The sequence below is a fragment of the Paroedura picta genome, chromosome 9, assembly GCF_049243985.1.
Source record: "Paroedura picta isolate Pp20150507F chromosome 9, Ppicta_v3.0, whole genome shotgun sequence".
Classification (NCBI taxonomy): domain Eukaryota; kingdom Metazoa; phylum Chordata; class Lepidosauria; order Squamata; family Gekkonidae; genus Paroedura; species Paroedura picta.
In genome coordinates, this window is record NC_135377.1 from 36,095,691 (window position 1) to 36,120,914 (window position 25,224).

At 41.4% G+C, this 25,224-nt stretch overlaps 1 protein-coding gene and 1 long non-coding RNA gene across 7 annotated transcripts in view; one reads left to right on the top strand and one right to left on the bottom strand.

The window, feature by feature from the left end:
• Nucleotides 1–25,224, bottom strand: part of FAM110B (family with sequence similarity 110 member B) — an 88,091-nt gene that overhangs the window by 7,008 nt on the left and 55,859 nt on the right. The gene's annotated exons all lie outside the window — the stretch shown is intronic.
• On the top strand, nucleotides 21–14,616 carry LOC143844753 (uncharacterized). Its single transcript, XR_013234128.1, has 3 exons — nucleotides 21–174; nucleotides 10,935–11,098; nucleotides 13,068–14,616. It is a non-coding gene; the product is annotated as an uncharacterized LOC143844753 (long non-coding RNA).

Sequence of the window (25,224 nt, forward strand, 5' to 3'; positions counted from 1 at the left end):
CTCAGTCCATGATCGGGAGGGGCAACAATTGGTCCCATGGCCCTGGACTGACAAGCAGAGGGGCCAATTGGAAGGCGCGAAGCCCCTTACCAGGACAGACCAAAATTCCATCCAGCCAGGGGCAATCTGGAGAAATGGCTGCCAGTCTGCTCCTGACCACCAAAGGGAGAGGAGGTCAGCAGGGCTGCCAAGGGGGATGAGAACAGAGGCTTGGACAGGCTGTGCCAGCCCTTTTCGCCCCAAGGCTGTCCCAACTGTCATGTCCAACTGCAAATTGCCTCAGAACCCTGACAGAGCTGGCAGGAGGCTGCAGAGTGCTCCCACTCCCCCCCTTTGAGGCCTACTGCGAAGGAGCCTCTGACAGGCCCTGACTGAGGGGAGGGAAGCCTTTCCAAGAGCAATGAAGGGGAGTCTGAGGGCCTTCCTTTTTTTTGGGGGGGGGACTTTCCCCTTCTGCCAAACAGTTGCCTGACAGGGAGGCTACAGAAAAGCCCCTTCTCACTTAAAATACTGTTCTGGCTGGGGGTTAGACACAGCCAAGCCATGTGTCTTTCTTCTCTGCAACTCTGCATATTTGAGGCCACTGCACTGCGTTATTCTGTAGATGAAACTGGGTTTTTTTGTCTCCTGTTTCATCTGCACAACAACCCTGTGCAGTAGGCCTCAAGTCTTTCAATTCAACAACAACCTGTGTGGGAAGCCTTAAATGTTTCTTCTCTACCACAACCCTGTCCAAAGTAGCCCTTTCTGCCTGGGGAGCTGATCTTTATACTCTGCACGTGAGCTGTAACTCCAGGAGCTCTCCAGGCCCCACCTGGAGGTTAGCTACCCCTTGGGACTTCAAAATCGTACAATGCCTCAAAGTCCAGCCTTCAAAGGAGCCATTTTTGCCTGCAGTTGGGAGGGAGTGGTGCAGGTGTGTCCCTCCTGGGCTATGGGCTATGTCCAGCCCTTACCAGCAACTGTTTGTATTCTGGGGCACAGACAGGCAGACCAGCATCAGTCCTATGAGTCTGGAAAGTGCAGGAAGATCTAAATAAATACTTACAGCCTGAAACTGTAAATAGTGAGAGGGAGAGGAAGGGAAGATGATTGGAAAATGCTTTGAGACACCCGAGGCCTGCTGGGTCACTGCGGCCCATTCCCAGTTCTCTCGGACCTCTCACAGCCCCACATACCTCACAGGTTGACTATTGTGGGGAGACAAATGGAAAAGGTGTTTGTAAACTGCTTTGAGACTCCTTTGGGTAGTAAACAACATGGTACAAAAATCCGTTCTTCTTCTAAGGAGCAACCATGAAAGAAGCATGTGGGCACATAACATTTTATCAACAGTGAAGAAATGGAGAAGAAGGAATAGGGTAGACACCTGTGTACTGTGACTACCCCATGTGTATTAGGGCAGGGGGACATTTCGGTTTCTGTGACCTAATTCACACAAGAAGGGAAATGACGCAGAACTGGGAGGAATTGGTTGCCATGTAATCTTCCCCTAAGAAGATTCTCCAGTCTGATTTTCCCTTCACATATATGAAGACATGGCTCTGGAAAGCTCATCTGTAACCACTATGCCACAATTCCCAAAGGTCAGTCCTCTCCCAAACTCAGCGAACATTCCACATCACAGGTTCTTGACACCCACATCTCCACACCCATGCCCTCATTTGCCACTACACCACCACAACCTCCCACACAACACACACATTCAACCCCATGCCCTTTCAGACTGGCCAACTCCTCCCCTTCCTCTTCCCACTGCCAAGCTCTAGCGCCCGTTGTATTATTGGATACAACGGGCTTTGCCCCTAGTAAATAAATAAATGAATAAACAAATAAACAAACAAACAAATAAATGACAAAGGAAGAGGGAAGGAAAAGAGGAAATAGTGGGGGAATGGAAAATGAGGCTCTCATACAAGTCTTTGTGGGACTTGTATCCTCTAACTGCAAACAAATATGTCCTAGTACATATTATCAAAGCATCAAAACAGACCTAATCCCAAATTATGCAAAAGAGTGTTATAAAAAGACCCCACCCAATTGCCTCATGGACTGGTCATGCCCACAGTCCTTGGAAAGTTGAGAAAAATAAGGGCAGGGGACCAAAGGTACATGGATCCAGTTAAGATCTTGACAGCTCATAGAATCAGAGAATAGGAAATTCATGGCAGGGATCTGGATCATCTTCTCCCCTTAAGCAATTTCTTGTGTGCTCTGTTATGTTATCTCCCATGACAGACTTTATGGATGAATGCCTATTACTAAGAAAGCCCTCACCCCCTGACTTAAGTATGCAGAAATGATATTACTTTGCCAATTAAAAAGGAGACTCCCCTCTTACAAAAAAATGAGGACTGAACACATTCTTTGTCTTCGGAATGTTGAAAGAAGCTTAAAGTCAAATAAAGATTAAAAGAAGAAATTAGATGGGTAAGGGGGAGTTAGCCTTCTAAAATTACTTATAGAATTCTGGACAAGGTGTCAGAATGGGTCAGAAAGATGGGAGGGAAAATCTATTGGTAAATATCAAGATTCCTCATGGACTCTCATTTTGTGCCACTACTCCCTATCCATTCCTGTAGTCATATGAAGACACGTTTGCATTCTCTACTCATCCTAACTGCTGTGGGCAACTGCAGCAGCTTTTACCACATATTCATGTTGCTTCAGCAAGGTTGAACATATAAGTGAAAATAGATTTTACTGACTGAAAGTATAAAAGAGGGATCTGGAAACCAACCAGTGCTTCGAAGGCAGCAAAAGATGAGTATTTAATCCTGATCCACTGTGTAAGGAAAAAAGAACACACAAGCTAAAACTATATAGTACAAAGCCAACTTCAGTTTGCATACTATCCATTCAGCAAGAGACCTCTCTGGCAGCAACTGAAATATCCTCCTTAAATTGATAAGCCAGGAAGTTAAAATGACACAGGATTACAAAAGACTGAGACATGATGCTCACAAATCAAACATCATACAGTTATAGCACCAATGTTAATAACTTTAAGAGATAATGTTATCTTGTTTCTTGAGTAGTGGTTCATAAAATTTAGAAGGTTATGTCTCCTCATCTTCTGACTGCTTCTTAAAACCAGGTTTCTCTCCAGTAATTACAGCACAGTAAAGGCAATCTTCCCAGTTTGTTGTACTTCACTCAGAACTTGTGAGCATTATTCAGAATCCTTGAGTGTCCTGACTTCCATTTGCTACTTCTCTAAGGACTACCCTAGTAAAGTTTCCAAAGCACCCTGGACAAAATCCATGACTGGACAATACTCTTCTGTAATACCAACCAAAACAACCAGAACAAATGAAAACCTAAAACCTTGTATGCCGACCATATATGTTTGAAATCTGGCTTACTCCTTTGAGGCTTCATTATTCAGTTGCTATGCTCGATTAAGCCTGATAAGGAAAAGTTCCAGAATTTGGATGAGGAAAAAGCAAACAACTGTACTATATTTGAGAGTCCCAAGCAATTTTGGAAGTGAACAAAAGGTCTCCACTGATTGTAATAAATTGATGAATATTGGAAATCTTTGGGGGTGGATGTGGAGAATAACCTCTTGAGATTAGAGAAGCTATCACATTTCAAAAGCTGAATACACCAGTTCTGATCTAGTCCTCCTTTATGCAAATATAACTTATGAATAATTCATTTTTAGTCATTTTCTGTTTCTTTGCAATGAAAATTTCCTTGTATTTTTCATACACGCTTTCTTTAATTTCCAAAGAAATATATTGCAACTGTTTGGTCTTGTAGCATGCTAATTTTGATTTTAATTGGTAAACACATTGTTGAGTTCATATTTATAAACTGTTTACTCAGAAGTCCTACTGATTTCTTTAACATTTTGGTTATAAACACTGAAAAAAATAGGGTTTTCAAAACAAGAGATGTTCAGTTGTAGTTTGCCAGTTGCCTGCCATATAGAATAAACAATGCAACATGAAAATGACCAAGTTACTTCACAAAATTCTAGTCAATACTTCTAAAAAGTGTGAACCTGCAATACTTGTGGGGGCATCTTTCATTGCTGATTTTCTCTGGATGATGCTGGCTGCTGCTCTCAGCTCAGCCACAGCAATAGAGGATGCTGTGGAGCTATGGTCTTTCTGCGGCTCAGTGGAAGAGGGGAGACCATGCTGGCTCACCCAGGACTGCTCTGGGCAAACCTCAGGGAGCAGTGGTGAGACAGAAAGTCTCTGCTGGCTTGCCTGGAGAAGCTCCAAACCAGCCAGCAGAGATTTTCTCCAATGCCATCACTCTCTGCAGTTTACCTGCAGCAACGCTGGATGAGCCAGAAGGGACTTCCCCATGTTGCTGCTCTTTGTGACTTGGCCAGACCAACTTAAGGTGGCCCAGCACAGTTGCTAGAGAGCTGGAGGGGGGGGGATTGTGCTGGCCTACCCATAACTGCACTGGAGAAGCCACAGAGAGTGGTAGTGGTGGTGGGAGCCTCTACTGGCTTAGCTGGAGCTGCTCCAAGCAAGCCAGCAGAACTCCCTTCCCACCACTCTCTGTGGCTCACCCAGCTCGGTTTGCTGTGACTCCAGCGCTGGACCCAGAGTGGTTCCTGGGATGCTGTGCTGCCAGGCACTGTATTGTTCCCAGTGTGCCATGTTGCTGCCAGGCCCAGCTTGAGTGGAGATTGCTGCTTTACTTTTGGGTGAAATTTAAATCTGTGTATGTTTTAAACATTTAAACTGTTGGAGTCCCTTGAGTGTCCAGACAGATCTCTTTCGTCTCCATGTGGCCTTGAACCAAAAATTTAGATATCCAGAGATTATAGCCACAGATGGCTAACAGTGTATAGATGTGACCATGTCTGTAGATAAATCTAGAGACTGGAACCATACATGGACAATGAGATCTTCCTGTAAGCCTAAGAAAAGCATCATGTTAGTAGATATACCTGAAATATATGAGTTAAAGACTCCATAATAATCGAAACAGCACATGTAGTTTTAACTAACAACAGCCTTTTTCACTGCTGCTAGGAAACTGTAACATTATTGCCAGCTGAAACCTTTGTTTCTTTCAACACAAGGCATGGCTGCTTGCGGCTGTTCAACAATAGTCAACCTATTGAAGCTAGGATGGTATAGTGGTTAGACCAGGCTTTCTCAACCAGGGTTTTGTGAAAACCAGGGGTTTCTTGACTGCCCTAGAAGGGTTTCCCAAATGGGTGAGAATTATTTTTTACATATTTTTAAAATGTGTTAAACATTTATTGGGTGATATGATCACATATGGTCACCCATCCCCCCTCCCAAAATGGCCAATGATGTACATGTACACAGCTATGCTTCCCAACCATATTCTGCATGATTGAATCACTTCTTGGGTTTCTCAAAGCCTGACAAATGTTTCGGGGGTTTCTCAACAGTAAAAACGTTGAGAAAGGCTGAGACAGACTTTCAGACTAAGATATGGAAGATCCAGGTTCAAATCCCCAGTCTGGCATCAAACCTTAGGACAGCCCTCCTCTCCATAATCTACTTAATGGTTTTTGTGAAGACAAATTGGAAGAGGGAAGAATAATGTATGCCATTTGGGGTCTCCGTTATACAGAAAGGTAGGGAATGAAGTAACTAAATAAGAAAAGTAGCTTATAATGTGGGACAGAAAAAGGTAGATTGGTTTGTGAGTGAAAAGGAAGCAAGGATAGATGAGGATATGTGAGTTACCATAGAGGAAATAACATGGGTAAAGGTACACAGGAGAAAATGAGGCATCCTACAAAATTCTTTACAAGTTCCCACCATGCAACTAGGCCTGACAATTTGGGCAGAGTATTCCCAGAGAGGGAACCCTGGATAGGAAAGGAAGGAAAATTGAAGACTGGTGGGTGAAGAGAGGATGGTGGATGAACTGGAGAGAAGGAGACAAGAAAAAGGGAGATGCAATAGATGCTTTCAGAGAAGGGAAAGATGAAATAGTAGGATAAGGAGAAATGAACATCCATCCTCAACAAGTTCGTGTGGATCTCCAGTTGTATATGGATTTTCCATATATGATATGGAAATAGCTAAAAGAAAACAAATAGTTGAATATTATTCTGAAATCTCATTCTTAGAGTCAATAAATAAAATCCATTTTTCTATAAACTTATCAACCAATTCGGATTTTACATATTTTCCAGCACCTCAATTTAGACATTAAAACATTTGACCAAGCTCTTCAAAGCCACTCTGTCAAAGAAGGATCCCTCCAATATGAGACAATACAAATTTTAAACATTCATCACTAAATTCCCAGTCAGAGAAGTTTTCATCATCTTTCAAATAATGAAGCAAGACCCCTTTGGAAATACAAGAAGAAGAAGAAGAAGAAGAAGAGTTGGTTCTTATATGCCACTTTTCCCTACCCGAAGGAGGCTCAAAGCGGCTTACAGTCGCCTTCCCATTCCTCTCCCCACAACAGACACCCTGTGGGGTGGGTGAGGCTGAGAGAGCCCTGATAAGATACCCCCAGTCCACCTAGTATTACAGTAAGTCAATATAGGGTTAAGTGGCCCAAGGTGCATATTTGGAGGGCTGACTCTAATGTTAATCAACAAGGATGAAATCCAAAAAACAGTCATTTAGCTTTTAAGGAGAAAACATTAGGAATCCTCCCTTAACAGAGAGCATGGTTTAAATATACATAAATATGCACACACACACTTGCCTTTGAAAAGGTTAAAACCGGTTTCTGGGCACCAAGCCAGTCTCCAACTGCATTTCCCCCTGTTATTCTGTGCCTAGATTTTGCAAGCTGAATATATGGCATCTGCATAAGAGCTCTTGAAATTCTACAAACAAGTCACTGTCTGCAAAGCATTTGAAAGTAGCTGATAATGCTGAGTTAGAGAATTGTATCTCTTTAGGCTAAGAAGAATAGCAATTTAGAACATTTTGATCCAGAATCCATCATATCCACAGTGGTACCTTATAGTGCTACAATTCAGCAAAGAGTATGAGGATTCAGACAAGAATACCAGAGACAGTTGTGCATGCCACAAATACTAATTTTTTTTATTAAAGTAACTAAAAAACAGAAAACCAAGGCAAACAAAGAACACAGGACAAGTTTGGTCAGTGAATATTTAAGAGTATTTGGTTTTCTTTGCTATTCATCCCATAATAAATATGCTTGTTTAATTTTTGTAAATGTGGCAGCATAAAGCTAAAAGGAATACACAGATGACAAGTAGACTAGGGACTACAACAGAGTTCCAAGCATTTTAGGCATAAGCTCTGTTTAACAGAATGCCTTTTAAAAAAGAATGTATTTTCTTGCATACATGCAAGTTATCTTCGGTAATGCAATGAAAATCTTTATGCTGTGGTGGCAGCTGCTGCCAAAGTGAAAAGCTGCACAGCCAATCAGAACCCCTGACAGGCAAAAACCCCATCTGGCCCTGTCCATTTTCTAAAGAGTGGGCACCAGGGAAAATGTTGGCAGGCACCATTGGGCACCAGGGCGCTATGTTGGGGACCACTGGGCTTCTTGATCTGTTTTGACACCAGAACTGTAAATTATTTTATAATATGAAGCTTGGGAGGAATCACAGGAGGGGGATTTAGAAATTCCCATCTCCAGGATTCAATGTGCTCTCAGATGTTTAAGAATTGTCTTTTCTCCTTTGTAATTGATTCTTGGCTTTTCTTCATATTTTGGCCCCTTCATATTTTGGCTATTTTTAGAGGGCATTTCTGTTTTCATTTGGTTAATTTACAGTAAGCCTCTCTCTTTTTTGCAAAGCAGAGGAGTTGCTGAGGACTCTCTATCATCTTGTCTGAGATAGGCCTGATTTTCCTGCTATTATTATTATTGTTGTTATCATCAACAGCAGCAGCAGCAGATTTATTACCTGCCAATCCCAGACAGGCTGGCTTGTGGCGAGATACATACAGACACTCAGAACAGTAACAATCCCCAATTAAAACCACAATTAAAACTCCGTAAAATAACAGAAAGTACAAAAACCGAATGGCAGACAGCCCCCACTAACAGCTGGGGTGGCTAGGAGAGGGGTGTGACAACCAACCATGCCAATGGACTGGTGTGAAAGCATATCTTCCAGGGGGGAGCCCCATCTGATCTTCTACTAGCACTTGCACTGACCTCAACCATAGACCTGGCAGAAGAGGTCCATTTTGCAGGCCCTGTGGAAAACTGAGAGCTCTCCCAGGGCCCATAGCTCCTCTGGGAGCTCATTCCACCAGGTAGGGGCCAGAACCGAAAAGGCCCTGGCCCTGGTTAAGGCCAGGTGTACTTCTCTGGGGTCAGGAATGACCAACAAGTTTGAACCCGCAGAGCACAAAGCCCTGCAGGGGGCATAGGGTGACAAATGCTCCCTCAGATACGTGGGTCTCAGACTGCAAAGGGCCTTTAAGGTCAAAATCAAAACCTTGAACCTGATCCAGGCCACAAGCAGCAACCAATGCAGCTGCCTCAGCAACCTCTGTGACCAGTTATGGAGAAAGGAGAATAGCCAACTAGGGGCTGTGCCTCTTATCCCCATCCCGGTGAGCCGGTGGGCCAACAACTCATGGTCGACCACATCAAAGGCAGCTGACAGATTTAACATAACGAGGATGGCCGACCTGCCCCTATCCAGCTGGTGCCAGAGTTCACCCATCATTTGGGGACTGGAACATACACCAACCACTTTGTTATTCGACACAGTGCCTGTCAACTGCAAGTCAGCAATCTAAGCATGGGTGCCTTCCACTTCTGTAAAGGGAAATAACCACCAACGTTAAAAAGTACATGGCTTGGAACATATGACGTTGTTCTCTCTCAAACTTCTATGCAACCACCACAGAGGCTTTTTTCCACTGCAGTTCATGCTTCCTCACCCACTATGTCTTCCGTGTAAGGAATTGTCCATGGAAGTATTAGCCACAGAGAAAATGAGCAGCACAGCAGAGGAAAACCATCACAGCAGCTGGAGAGAAATATGAAAAAATGTCTTATTTATTTGTTGGATTTATGGCTCGCTGCTCTTGGGAACCAGCTCGTGGCAAACAATCCATACAATATAATACAATAAAATCCCTTAAGAATCCCATTAAAACCCCAATTTCTAAAATACAACAATACAAAATGTCCACATATGGCAACTATAGTCTCATAAGACAAACCCTTATGAGGGCGGCATGGGGGTAGCAAGATGTTTAGCACCAAGATGTACTGGTGTCAATAGGATCCAAGTCCTTTTAAAACCTTACCTATGCTTGGAATATTAACATTAATGCATTCTATGTTAAGGATTCAGCATCAAATTAATATGGTATAAATAAAGTATGACCTTTGCAGTTCTGTGGAAAGTCGTGCACAAAGACAACGTTCCCTCCCATGTGTATGCTCTTGATAGAATCCCAACAATACTGAAAACAGTGAAAAGAACAGCAAACCTCAAGCAGGGCTATCCTAATTGAGTTTATAAATATATTTTAGCCACTGATTCATAAGCTCACAGCTATTGGAAGCACTACATCTGAAATGACGGTATTCATGATTTGGGATTATTTTTACAATGCAAGATTAAAATGTTGGGGAGATGTTTTTTTTTGTAGAAAATAAAGGAACGTATGAAGTCTCATAAAACATGTACCGTAGACTAATGCCATTTACAAAGAAAGTCATAATTGTTAAATGTTTGTTTCTAGATTTTTTTTAAGCACAGCCAGTATTATTTAGCAATAAAGGAGACCAGTGAAAGCCAGAAATCACTTTTTAAGAGTATTTGAATTGATCAGACTCCATATATAGTAACTCAAATAGGTCATCTTTGTTTTTCATTTTGTCTCAACAAACGGTTCCTGAGCAAACTGTTTTCTCTCTTTAGAAAAAAATTCACAGAGAGCTTGACATGGCTCTCAGATCAAGGAGTTTTTACACAAAAAGGCCTTCTCTCCTTTCATGATCCAACACTTTGTTTACAAATGACAGGGAACAACGTGCATAATCAGTGACTGAACGGAAGCCACTGAACAGCAGCTAGGCATTTATCAACCTCCCCCCCCCCCCTTTTCCATCAGGAAGGGATATGTTTGTACCTGCACAGATACGTGGGAGAAGGAAAGACAAGTGGAAGGGAGAAAACAAGACACCTGGAATATTTTATTGTAGTAGAATACTTGCTTACAGTTTATTTTCAAGAGGCTGGTGCTACACTACAATTAGTTCTAACAGGAGGAAACATGGCACCCTTGTTCTCTTGCTGCGGCTTGAGTCATGCGCAGTTTTTCATACTACACAGATCTGACAGTATCATGACATTTTTATTCATTATTATATTTATATGTCACACCCTCTGGCCCACTCCAGCCCTCAAGATGACTCATGAATACCATCTAATGCAATGCTAACCTGTAATTTTTAGCCAGACTAAATATCTGTAAAATTAAAATAAGTTTCCTGATATACAACAACTGCTGACACTCATGATACCTGATTCTGCACCTGGTCACAGACACTTCTACATTAATAAAAAAGTTGTGGAAACCTGTGAAAGACAGAGCATCTCCCTTGATTAGTAAGCAAACACTGAAACCCCTTCTCTGTCAAAAAGTTCTGCAGATAACCCGGAGGAATGATAAGATCCACCCATTCTTTACTGCTGAGGAGTTTCATTCATGATATAATCAGAAGTAGGCAGAAACTATCTTGGCTCTGGTCATCTCACCCACCAACTAAAACGATGACAGCCTATGACAGTCCACATCACAGGAACAGAATTCACGCAGTACAGGAACGAAATTTCCAGGGAAGCAGGGTCCAGAACATACTTCTGCCCGCCAGAGTATTTTAGCCCTGAAGTAACACTACAGTAACTGGCTCTCTGAACAAGGACACAATCTATGTAAGACTTTTAATTAAGACTAGTCTGATTAGGGCCCTGTAAATTATTCTAGTATCTTTTCTGACCTTCACAGTGAACTGACCAAGGTGCTGATTGTGACCCTCCACAGCAGAGCTCTGAATCCTGGCCCTGGTTATTTCCAAGCCTTTGGAGCTCCTTGGCAATTGGATCTGTCCACACCGGGCAACAGCTTTACATGCAGGTTACACACGAACTTACAAAAGAATTTCAAGAAAGGTAAATGTTTAAATGTCAAAACTCCAAGAGGCGAGGTAATACAAACTTTGTTTTCCTGAGTGACTTGTAAGATCAGTCAATGTGTTTAGGTATTTGGGAAAGAAGGGTTTATTCTTATATCAGTCAGGTTTGGATCGAATTGCTTTTGTTCCATTGACAATGGCATTTTCACTCAGCCTGTGGAAAGCTCAGTCAACTGGAAAATAAACTACCTTAAGTATAGAAAAGTTATTATCATTCCTAGTCCATAAAAGCTGCTAACTATGAACTTCATCAAGAAAATATAATGTAGGAATATAAAATTATACCAGTCTGCCCATTAGACAGATCTAGAGTGTCAGAAGGTAGGGATCGGGCACAGGGGCACCAAAACAGGCTTGCTCCAAGTAACTCCCAGGCCAGCCTTCGCCTACCCTGCCCCCACAAAAGAAGGGTGTGTCTAGGACAACCTGATGGATGGAGGTGATGGTGGGATCTTTTTGGTCTAAGATGTCCACTACACCACTTATCTTTCAGCAGTTCAGTAAAATGCAGAGTATAAGGTTAACATCTCTAACCTGTAATGTCTCTGCATTTCTGTTTAATCTGTGAACATCTCAATTTAGTGCAGTATTATCAGTATATAATTTATGTTCCTCTTTACAGTAATTTGCTGCAATCGGAAAACTTCCCATTTATATGACTTGACTAACACAGGAATCCTAAGGGGGCAAACTGGCTCTGGAAGCCAATTGATTCTTATACTGGCATAATTCTGAGATATGACCATGCAAGGACCAATTGCAACAATGCAGGACACTAACACTGCTGCACAGGCCTCTTGTACCAGCGCAGTTCTGCGGTTGTGTGCTGGCATCCATGTGAGTGTTCCCATGGCTGCAGTTAGGTGGCCTCCTAAGGGGTTCCAGTGTTGGAATGTCCCCCAAAACAGGCACCAAGATGTGCCGTCAAAATGTTGGGATAAGCCATAGGTGGTCATTATCACTGGAATGCAAATACCCCCCAGTGCTTCATAGGAAGGGACAAGTATACATCAAGAGGCTGCTGGATAACATTTCAGAGACCTTTTGGGAACTCTACACATCCTGCTGGACTATGTATTGTTCCACCTCCAGCATAGCTAGCATGATGGTTGATGCTGATGGCACCCTAGGCAGCATGGATGACCTGCTGGACGGTGTGGCCCTGGTGAGTGGAGGACACCTACTGATGTCAAGAACTATTCCTCCCCCTTATGGGATTTGGGCAGTATTTATTCTGTGTGAGCAGCCTTCTGGACCCCTCCCCCCATCCTGGTTGTCCAGAAGGTCCATCTCTCCCTCAGGAGTTGGGGGGAATGATGGGACTCCTGCCCTGCTGCCTGGTCTCTGGCACTTGGAAGGGGTCTAGATCCCTTTAAGGGGATAGGTATGTGTGTAGCTGACAATGACTTAATCTCTCAGGCCCTATCCTTAGGCTGTGATGACCACTTGACTTGGGCCATTCCTGCTGATCCCTCGATGGTTCTGTCTGTCATTTCTAAGACTTGATAAAATAAGAAAAGCAAACTATTCTGAAGACTCTCTTGAGAGTTAAACCTTCTGTACAGTCAGTCTGCCAGTTAAGATCTGTTCTCTGTGTCCTGGTACAGATAATCATTCTCAGTCGGTGTGTCCACTTGTATGGAACTTGTGCAAAACTGGTAACAACCAGGGACACAGCTTTTTCGGTGAAGGCCTCTTGCCTTTGGAATGTTCTCCCCCTTGTGGCTTACTTGGCACCTACTTTACAGTCTTTTAGATGCCTAGCCATTTTTTTTAAATCAGACTTTTAACCAAGGCATTTTATCTTTTTTGGCTGCTTTCTGGTCTGCTTCTAACTCGATGAATAGGAAATATTTAGATAGTTCAATAGTTGTTTTATGCCTCTAGATTGTGTCTAATGTCTTCCTTTTCATATCAATAATTTATGATTCTGTTTTTATCTACAGCTTATCGACAATACTCGTGAGTTGCTTCAAGCTGGGTCTCCAGAGAGGTGGCATATATATTAAACGAATGAGTAAAAACTCAGTAGAACAAGCAATGCATTGAAATGGACAATTCAGATGACTGATCTGTTCTATCATATAGTAAGGAAATAATGAGGACTGTAAGAAAAAAATGTACAAGACACCTAAACCTACCCAAGAATGGACACATTTATAATATATATATGGTCCACCAAGGACAGTACTGTCAACTTTGACTAGCATTAATTTTTCAGCATCTCAGTTAACCGTCATTCACATCACTTGATCTTTTTAACTAGAGATGCTGAAGACTGAACCTGGAACCATGCATGAAAAGCAGATACAGATATGTCTGTTTCGCTAATATGAAGGAAACAGGACAATATATACAGAGAAGGCAGTGAGATTCAAGGGGAAAAATGAATATTTCCAAGGTGCAAGCTTGCCTCATGTTGTTGTTGTTGTTAATAATAATTTGATTTATATGCTGCCATTTTCCAAAGACTCACGGCAGCTTACATACATTAAAAAAACCATTAAAACTCCTTTGGCCTCAAGGCCATACAACTCCCAATAAAATCCAAGATTGGCAGTTAAAACCCTACCCCTAACCAGACCCCCTCTCAGGGAATGGGGTATACTGGTGCAACACTCAGTCTGAAAATCTTTAGAGGAACCATGTTGTTCTTAGTCTTAGACCTGGTCTCAACCAAAGACCTGCCTGAAGAGTTCCATCTTGCAGGCTCTGCGGAACTGTGACAGCTCCGCCAGGGCCCTCAGTTCTCCCAGAAGCTCATGTCATCAGGTCTGGGCCAGGACAAAAAAAAGGTTGAGGCCAGGCATACTTCCTTGGGGTCCACTGTGTGTATCTTAGTGATTTTTGTTGTGCACCCCCCCCCCAGCTGGTGTAATGGTCTGCCTGATTAGGTCAGGTAGCTTCCTTGCTTCTATCATTCCACAGAATACATAGCACAGAAAAGTTCAAAAGGGCATTTTATGTAGTTTTGATGGTTCTGTCCATTTTCTGGATAATTTTACTGCATTATTTTACTGTAATGCTTTTTGTAATCTACCCTGACTATCTGCATGAAAGGCAGAGTATAAATCAAGTAAATAAATAAGCAAAGGCATTGTCTCTGTATAGGTTACATATAAAGCTTGGTTAAGAAAGTGCAGAGATTTCTATATTTATAGCTTTATTATAATTCTATTAAGAAAAAGGCTGCAATTCCATGCTCAGTTATCAAAATCTGTCTGAAAACCGAGAGGCTTACATTTATTTATTTATTAAAACATTCATGCCTCATCTTTTCTTGTGGCCCAATGTAACTTATATTTGCAAAAATATGCAAAAGATTAAGAATTAAATGAAATCAAATCACTGATTTTATTTTATAACTAGTAAAAAAGCCCATTGTATCCGAAATACAATGGGCACTAGCAGGCTGGGGCAGAGTAAAAGGTGGCTTACTGGTGAGCGGGCGGGCTCCCGGACGGCGTCTTCTGCTGGTGGCCATTTTCTTGATGTAGGCGGCGTGAACTCCGATGCCGGGGGCTCCCTTGTGCTGCAGCTTGACGCGGCGAGAGGCGCTTTGCACCTCCGTCGCGTCAGGCCGCCAGCAAGGAAGCAACTGCGAGCCACGCACAGCGCGGCTCGCAGTTGCTTCCTTGTGAGTAGGGTGGGAATCGGCCGAGCCAATCGGCAGGCGCTTTGCGCCTGCCGATTGGCTCGGCCGATGATCTGTCCAGAGGAAGGGGCCAATCAGCACCCTTCCTCATCCCGGACCGAGCCCGCCCTAACTCCTCCCACACAGCCCTTACGGCTTTATTTAGTCTGCGGCGCCCGCAGCGCCACGGGCTGTATTAAGATATAATACAAAACAAACTGCTATTTTATGTGGCATACTAAAATTAAATTCTTATTGCTGAATAATTAATTTTGGACAGTCAGTTGGATATATATGAAACCTCAACATTTTGTGTTGAAATTTAAATGATTTCTACTTCTTCCATATTTGAGAATTTTTGCTTCAGATGACCTAGGATATATACTGAAATATAATGATATCTCGGAAACAAGAAGCAATTCTAAGAATCAGCAAACAGTTTTCTAATAACTAAATTGTTATGCAGATTTTGCAACCATTTTCCTCTATTCGTTGGCATGGCATCAGTAGTTTTTCACCAGCTAAATCTGGAAACCAAGAAAAAAACCATCACTCAATTTATAAAGTGCTATCTAAACCCACACCCATTATTACTGGGTGGATGTTAACACTAGTTCAAGAATTTGTACAATTTTTAGGCTAACAAAAAAATTTCCAGAGGTCAGAACTTAAGATCACTCTATAGTTTAGGCCAGGGGTAGTCAAACTGCGGCCCTCCAGATGTCCATGGACTACAATTCCCAGGAGACCCTGGCCAGCAAATGCTGGCAGGGGGCTCCTGAGAATTGTAGTCCATGGATATCTGGAGGGCCGCAGTTTGACTACCCCTGGTTTAGGCCTTTAAAGGAATTTGGCACCAGTGCAAAGACCACTGATATTCATCCTCAGCATCCATACAGGATGGCCGTTTTCCCCCAGGAATGACTACTTGGGAAGCAGGGTTATCCAAAATACTAATCAGTTAATGGACATGAAATCTGAGCAGAACTGAAGGAGAGTGATCTGACAAGCCATCCTAATACCATTGCAATTATTTCCTATAGACAATGTTATGAATAATTAATGTTTAAAAACATTTGTTGCCTCTCGCCAAGAGAATAACATGTCTACTTTACTTTATGAATCGCAAGTATGATATTTAGATGGGGTTCTCCAGTTGTGGTCAAGCTCTTTCTGTTTACTATGGTTACCTCAGAATCTGAGACAATAAGAATTTCATGAATACAACTAGTACAAAATCTGAATGTGTTTATTTGTTTATGGTGATTTATACCATCAGAACATTATTTTCTTTAAAGTGTGAGCAGCCACTTGCTTCCTTTTGAAGCTAAGATGCAGATGACATTTACCTCTCCATTTCTGTGTCACAGTATCTGGCTTTGTTGATTCTGTTTTTATCTGACAGAAAAACATGAAGAAGAGCGGCCTGAGGGAGAGAAACGTATATGCTCTTCTTTCTTGTTGCCTGTTATTCATTTCCCTGTCAGTATGACAATTGATTTGGAAACTAATGAAGTCTGCATTTAACAGTTACAGTTATTGAGTTCAAAATGAAATTCTTTTAAATAATACTAACAATAATATAAGAAATTTCTTGGAATTTATAACAGAAGGAGAGAGGGGGTTAGATCCAACGGTATGCTTCTGGGATCATGTAGAGCAACTTTCTCTGTTGCCCCTACATGAGGCAGCCTAAAGCAGAATTTTGAGGGCCATTTTAGGATGCCATAGGAAGGGGGGAGCCAAGAAAGTTGTGCTTCATGGCAGACTGTATCCACACATTTGTTTCGATTTCTATCCTCCTAATCCCGTCAATGCCGGCATGTGGAAGCTTACAACAGTTTAAAATTGCAATATAATTGCAGTAAATTGCAGTAAAACGTTAAAATAACCCAATAGTATAATACTATAAAATACATCTCAACAGAATTACTAACAGTCTGCAACCAGGTCGGTATTCTCTCTAGCAGCAGAGGGAATTTTGATTTAAAAGTTTCAAGGCTTTGAGAAGGGCCCCAGGATGACACTGAGTCACTATTCTGGCCTCAACCAAATGCCTCAGAAGAACAGTAGAACAACTGCATGGAGAAGGTCCACATTCAGTCCCTGATTTCTTCAGCTAAGGCCCTCAGGTGGCAGGTATTAGGAAACCTTTTTTTTTTTAAGTTAGACTCTGGAGAGCTTCTGTCAGTCAATACTGAGTTAAAATGACCAGTGGTTTGACTTGGTATAACAAATCTTCCTATGTCCACAGGGTTTATGATGGGACTATGTACAAAGATAAACCTAATAGGTAAATATGTTTATTGTACCATTTGAGTCTGCAGGTCATGTGAACAAATGTTTCCTATTAAAACAAAAAATAATTAACGTAGAAAGTGAGCATGTCAGGGAAAATGCTAGACTAGAGCTTTCTTTCCTCATATACAGTTTCCTTATGGTAGGATACTGATATGGAGGAACTGTCTATCATATGAGCTTCTCCTATTTATATTCTAAATTGGCACAATGCACCAAAAGTAAACCACTTTACCTGCTCTTAGTAGAACTGAATCTCAGCATTCAATATACAGTATCAAAGAAAACTTGTTTACAAAGATGTGTTGCTGATAAACTATGTTTAATTTATTTAAAAAAATATATCCCATATTTCTTTCTTCACACAGGCCACCAAGGTGGCTAACAAATTAAAACATACACAATAAACTCACATTTTAAACTGTAAAAAAGCCATCATTAAAACAATGAACAAGATGGTGACTCACTCAGAAATATTTCTGAGTTAGAAGCTTAAGATAGCAGACATACATTCCCAAAATATTTCAAGGAGTAAATTTATTCTTTTATGGATTTGTATGTGTTTGGTTGATTGTATGACTGTACATAATTTGATTTGGTAATAACATTACTTCAAATAGATCTTTATAAAACATTAACAGATTCTGGGAAGGTGGGGGGGGGGTTTGCTGGAAAGATTCTAGTGATAAGAATTTGGCCTAACTTTTAACTGAGCCACAACTGAACATTAAGACCACATCACATAGCCTACGTTCTCAGCCTACATTCTCTATGATTCACTCTATTTTACCTTTCTGCAATTGAACACTGTCGTATATGTATGGGCTGGTGCTGGCAAGTAGTCTTGGATCTTGTACGTTGAAGCCTAAAAAAAGCAGGTGGCAAAAAGTGGCAGTTTTGTATTTAAATATTTGTATTTAAATATTATTTAAATACAAAACAGTCTAAGTGCCAAATTAAGCAAGATTGAGTCCACAGATGGAGTCTGAGAGCCATCCTGGTATACTGGTTAGGGCCGCAGACTTCTAATCTGGTGAGATGGGATTGATTCCCCCACATGCAACCAGCTGGGTGACCTTGGGCTCACCACAGCACTGGTAAAGCTGTTCTGACCAAGCAGTAATATCAGGGCTCTCTCCGCTTCACCTACCTTACAGGGTGTCTGTTGTGGGGAGAGTAAAGGGAAGGCGAATGTAAGCCGCTTTGACACTCTTTCAGGTAGAGAAAAGCAGCATATAAGAACCAACACTTCTTGCCACCATGAGCTGCTGCTTCCATGTTAAAAGGCTTAAGGCACAGTACTCTTGTTCTCCTCCCCATCACATTTAAAATACTGAAACAGTCACAGGACAGGAGCAGAGGGGAGGAACTATAGTCCCAATCAGGACTGGGCTCTTGCGGCATTTTAAAATCTTTTAAATGATGGCAGTGCCTTCATGGCAGCCATGAGGAAACCAGGATGTTGAGTTTGGCCCCTAGGGGAAAAGGATTGATTGAGAATCATACACGCTTTATCCTTTATGCTTTATCCAAGATATGGCCGTTTCAGTCTGGTAGAATGAGCTCCCAGAAGAGCTACAGGCCCTGTCAGAGCTGATAGTTTCATAGGGCCTGTAAGATGGAGTTCTTGAAGTCTGCTTGGACAATTGAGGATACCAACACTAAGGGCCTCCCCCGCTGCAATCCGCATGTGCTCTCCCAACAATGGAGATGTCACCAATAGTTGGCTGTCCAATTGTTTTAAAATGTTTCAATTATGTTCAAACTGTTGTACTATTGAATGTTGCAAACCGCCCTGAGATGGCAGGTCCAATAGGGATGGGCTATAAATCCATTCATCCGTCCACCCAAATAATAGAAGGTTCTAAGCAGATCTCTAAAATATTGTGTACCACAATCAGTCACAACTAATTTTCCTGCTGGTTGACAAGTTTTGTGCTTTCAATGCTGCTCAGATTGTTTACATTTAGGTTTTCAGTTACAGTTACACTATTATAGATGTTAATCATTTGATAGGCACCTTGCAGATTTGGTGGACAGGATACAAATGTTCCAAATGAACCAAGAGTACTATAGTGAAGGAGAGAAGTTACCTTTTACATAACTGAAAACTACACTACACTCAAATGCAGTTGAGAAAATGTAGGCAACTTTTGAGCTTAGCAGTTCTTGGAGATCCTACCTTCAGGGGAACCTTTTCAGCAGTGATCTATATTCCAGGGTACCCTTCATGTCTTTCACAGAATCCCAGCACACACTGCAGAATATCTGGGATCATGTTTTACTACTACTACTACTACTACTACTGGATTTCTAACCCGCCGCTCCCCTGAGGATCGCGGCGGGTAACAACATGTAAAACCCCCATAAAACCCCTAATACATAAAACACCTAAAAACAATCCCCACTGTACTGGGCATAAGGCGCCAGGCAGTCTTTCAAGTCTGTGGGCATACATTGAGGGTATCACTAAGAAATAAGCCCGGCACGTGTCAAGTTGCAAGTGAAAACATTTCTGATGTACATGTTGGGGAACTTGCTTTGAGAAGCATTTGTTTGCTCAGCACGGTGACGAATGAGAAGCAGCTTCCAGTTATTCTCCCACCCCACTTTTACCAATGGGAAGGGGAGCTTTCATCCCTTTGCTTGGACTCCATGTGCTTAGTTCATTAGAGACCCAAGTCAGACTGGCTGAGCATTACGCTTCCTCTATGTGTATCAATAGTGCACACCACCAACATCTGTCATGGCTTTACAATCCCTGGCTTTCAAGGAACCTAATGCATTGTTGCTAATCTTTTCCACAAAGGAATCCAAAGATTTCCTGAAGCACTATTTGAAAACTACCAAATTAGATGATATGCGAGGGCTACTTGATTGCTTTGATAAAACTCTTCCACTGTGGCAAACAGAAAGGCTTGTGATTACTTTTATTCTCTTTCTTTACTATGTAACACACATGGCAAAATCAATTAGAAATTCAAAATAGCAAGAACACTGTTAGCATGCATAAAAGTCAGATTGCAATATGAATGACAAAGACAGAGGATCCAGTAGAGGATAGATGAATAAAAGCATCTGAAATGTTTAAATTTGTATTAACTGATGTTAGGGTGTTGAATGGCTTACATTGATTAAGCCACAATATAAGTAAGACATCTGATAAACATCAGCACTCACACCATATTTTTTTTATACCGCAGTAAACGCTAAGATATGACTAGTATCAACATTCCATCTGAACACAATATACACATTGACTATAACAGTGGTCCCCAACCCCCGGTCCGGGAACTGGTCCCGGTCCTTGGATCGGTCAGTACTGGGCCACGGCTCCTCCTCGTCCTCCTCCCTGGCTGCTGCCTCGGGGGCTGCCCTGCCAATCTGCCACCAGCTCACCTTTGGTGCTGTCCAGCGGCCGCCATTGCTGGGTCTCCCCCTTGGTGTGGCACTGCGCAACTGCTGCTGGCAGTGTCCCCCCGCGGGTGGCAGGAAGTCAAGGGCACCGTCAGGAAAGCAAGTGGAGTAGGGGCTCAGGTGGCAGTGGGCCTCAATAAAATTGTCAAGCGTTGACCGGTCCCCAGTGATAAAAAGCTTGGGGACCACTGGACTATAACACCAACTTTATATTGACATTGACAACATATATAAAATTGTTAAGCCTGAATTTCTTATGAGGACTACCTGAAAAGGTCAGAAAGTGCTGGAACAATTGCATAAGCATGCATACATTCTAATACAAATTCTAGCACCCGTGCTAATTAGTGGGATGTTCTCCTGCTGCAAAGCAAGCAACAGTTCCAATTATTGCTACCTGGTTTCTGTTTCTCGTTATACAGGAGAAAGAACTATACACACTGCAACACCAGAACCAACATAGGAAGACAAAGTTCCCCAGTAACAGTGGGAAGACAAATGAGATAAGAGGTTCAGTGAAGCATAGAAGAGAAAATAGAGGCAGCTGCATCTATTTTGGTTCTTCTGCAAAGATGCTTGCTATTTATATTAACAAAATATATCAGTGATAGAAAAATGTTATTTGGCAAAATGATTCTTGTTCTTTAGGTTACCTGAAGTTTGAGGAAACTGAAAAACATTACTCTAAGTAATTACTCTAAATAATTGACAAGAACAAACAAGGATTTCTAGTATCTTTGTGGTTCTATAAACACAGAGTAGTTAATATAAAAATGTGGAAGAAGAAAGACATGCTTCCATATCTGGTTCAGCTTTGGATTTCAGTGAGTTCTATTTAGCATCAAGATGGCATATGGCAGTGCGTGTTCAAATCAACAACTATATAGCAAAATAGATTGGCTGGTAAACTAATGCTAAAAGAATGAATCTTCAGTGAGATTAATATCTTCTGTTTCTCTTTCGCATCCAACAAACAGCACTTTATCCACATCGCAGATATAGCCCCAAATATCATATGTTCTGTCCTAGCCACTGGTCTATAACACTTCAATGATTAGATTTTAAGTAAATATAATGTCTACTGAGGAAAAGGATCAAACCTACTAGGGCAGAAACCTAACATTCATTCATTTCCTAGGAAGTCAAAGCTAAACCTTAATGAGATGCAGTGTATTTGTCATGTCCAGATTTTTCAGTGGTGATAAAATCCAAAAACCTGCAGTAGTTAACAATCTTTTTTTAGCTGGAAAATATGGAAGCATCAGTCAGAGGCAATCCAATTAGAAGAGGTGACAAATTTGCAATATATCTGATTACTCACAAAATAACAATGCAGTAGGGCATATAACAATTTACCAATATTAGTCAAAGTTTATTGTGGTATAATTTTTACACTTTGAAAGCTGTGATCAATAAACTGTAGAGAGCTTATCAGGTTATTAGACCAGGCTGGAATAAATGGTGATCAGATCTCCCTAGCAGAGATTACAAACATATATTTATATCTGAATTCCACTGAGTGATGAATTGTATTGATTAAAAAATATTGAAATAGTACCCCCTTTGAAGTAGGGAATCTAAATTCATTACTGTTTCAGTATAACTGGACTGATTTTAAACAGGTTGTTAGGGAAGTAGCAAATTTATAATGATAAGACCATTTTGCCTTTGCTAGTATTGTTATTAACAATGCCCAAATAATCCAGGAAAAATATCACATATACGTAGAAAATACACACTCACAAAGAATAAATACAGTAAATGGCAATGGTAGCAACTATTGCCATTGGTAGTACTATTAAGTAGTACTATTGGTAGTACTATTAAGAAATCATCATCAGAAATCATAAAGCAGTAGCAGATTGACAGGTTATTTTGCAAATAGAAACATGAAGCCATAACCTCCAGGAAACTAGTTTAAATGAATTAATTACAATTGTGTCATACCAGTCAGAGTAACCAGTGTTAGGCTTGAAGGACCAATATCTGATCATACAAAGCAACTTTAAATGTTCATAAATCTTTGTGTATGGAAGGGCAAGAGTAGCACTGCCGTATCACTTCCAGCTCTCATAAAAGCTATATGCAACTTGCAAAGGTGAACGGACCCACAAGGAAAGCAGTCTTATGATGAAAGAAAGCAAAGAAAACACTCAGCCTCTCACCTTTCTTGGTGATATGTAGCATTTGGTCTTAGAAAACATTAGGAAGAACAGGCTACAATTTAGAGTAGCATTACATGTTATGCACTACTCTGTGATCCTTTAAATAATATATGTCATGCAGCTGATACTGCTGCAATTTAAAGGGGGAGAGAAATAACACATGGGAAGGACTTGTGCCATTTTCCTGATAAGTACTACTAGAAGGCATTTTTTTACCTCTGATGTAGAAAATTTACATATGTGTATCAGGTCAAGTATCTATCGCCTTGCCCATTGTGCTGCTATTCACCTTTAAATTGAAGCCCAAGCAACAGAATTTCATAAAATTATGAAGAACATGTAGTTTGAAACTGATATTCCCATTCTTCTGATCCAGTTGAAAACATACATATTCATTATCACTCAATATGCTTGGTTGCCCCTTAATGTTTCAATGGTTCTTTGCTGTATCTAGAATCAGGATGTTAATATGTTTATTAGACAAATGAGGATTCAGATATGTAAAAAACAGGTGGTGGTAGAAAGTGTTGTCAAGTTGTAGTTGATTTATGGCAATGCCATAGGCTTCTTAAGGCAAGAGAGGTTGGTTTACCATTGCCTGCCATTGTATAGTAAACCCGGACTTCCCTGGTTGTCTCTCATCCAATTACTTACCACAGTTGACCTTGCTTAGCTTCCAAGATCTGATAAGGTCAGGGTAGCCTGGGCCATCCCTGCTAGGACAAAACTAGTGATTGTTGATCTAGATTAATGCAGAAAAAAGAGAAATATCTGTACTTGGCACTAAACTGCAAAAAATGGAAAGAGCTGGTCTCAGTACTACAAAATATTTGTTATAAAACATAAGACCAGACTGCACACATGCCTATCTCTTTCAGCATACACACTAGTGGAAATTAATGTCTTTGCAATGATTCATCCACAACTGCTTGACTATGATAGCCAAGAAAAGTAGTGTCTTTCCAAGAACTGGGCACCATTTCTATTTTTAAGGATCTATGACAGAGATGCTAAACACAGGCCATGAGGCATTGTCCTCTTTTAAAAGGGACATGTACAGCAAAAAAAAAAATCTTTCTAACTGGGATATTTTTCTTTAAGGGATGTTTCTACTTTCTACCATGTATTTAAAATGCCCTTCTGACTCTACTAAGAATCTGTATTTCTGATAGTTGCTTGTAGGTGGGAAGGAGCAGTTCCAAGGCATGCGCAGTAGCAGCATGTATAGCAGGTATTGGTAAAGTGGCACCCAAACTCCTGAAACAGCAAGTGACCAGTAAGCAACGTTTCTCCCCAATTTGTGGGTTGGGCACACTGTCTGTGAGGTCTGGTTCTTGGAGAGTTCCTTCACTCCTAGCTCTGCATCCAGTGCCTCCAATTGTCCCATACCCCTTTGGACCACTTTCCTTTTGGGTCCTCCCCAACTTATGGATGTGCCCCCCCCCCTCCCAGTGTTCCTAAGCCCTCTGTAGACCCAAAGGAATGGCACTTCAACTAACAATGGTCACAACAGAAAATCAGCCCCTCCTCACAGCACTTGGCTTCTTCTGCTTTGCTGGACCTTCAAGTTCAGTCTTGCAAGGTTGTATCAGGCCCTGCAAAGGTGAGATCATTCAGTCCTTCCGGACCTTTGGCTGGTTGAACTACCTCAGGACATGTGTTCCCTGAGCCATATACCTTTAACATTTTTATGTTTCTGAAGCCATGCCCCTCACCTATGTTTACAAGTCACTTCTTTACTGGACTGGTAGCTCTAACTGGTTAGACAAAAATATTTCACGCCCAGCTAGTTGCTCTCCCACATGACGGAAGGGGGGGGATGGGAAAATTGGGTTGTACCCTGGCAAGTTATCCAGGACATCTGTTGTAACTCTAAAAATAATTCCTCTTCCCAAAAGAGCATTTTTGGTTCCATAAAAGGCAGAGTGTGGCAGCAAGGGTTAAGGTTAAAGATGGCCAGGGACTAGAATCAGACTTGGGGCTTGATTTAGAGCGTTAGGCTGGTCTTCCACGTTTGATATGTCTGGTGGGATTTGGTTTTAGTATGAGAATGTTCTAGTTCCTCAACTAGGAAAGCTTGACTGGCCTTAAGGCTGGGCATTTTACTCCAAAGAAGAAATTCCATAGACACTCTTAACACTTTTTCATTGTGTTGCAAGATGACTTCTGTTATATGTGCATGTTTTTTAGTAAACCATTTAACAGTCACTTAAGACACAGGTTCTTTAGCATCTTCTTTGAATACAGACATAGGAATAATAGCCTGAAGGGTTTTTCAAATGGGTAAGAGTGTTTCTATGGTAACATCATGTTAACAAAGTGAAATCATCTCTCATATTTGTACAGGAAGCAACCAGGCTGTGTATGGAAAGAAAATGCATTTTTGGCAAATGCATTACGCAGGCACCCAACTCCCGACAACTTACATATGAGTACATCATGATGGACACTGTTCTGTAAAGGAACTGCCATAGGTAGCACAACTTCATCTGAAATGCTCTCTTGGACTAAATTGCTGTTTCTTGCTAATAAGTACACATTTCTAGACTGAAGGGGGAGGGAAATAAATCAGTACTATGATCATCAGTT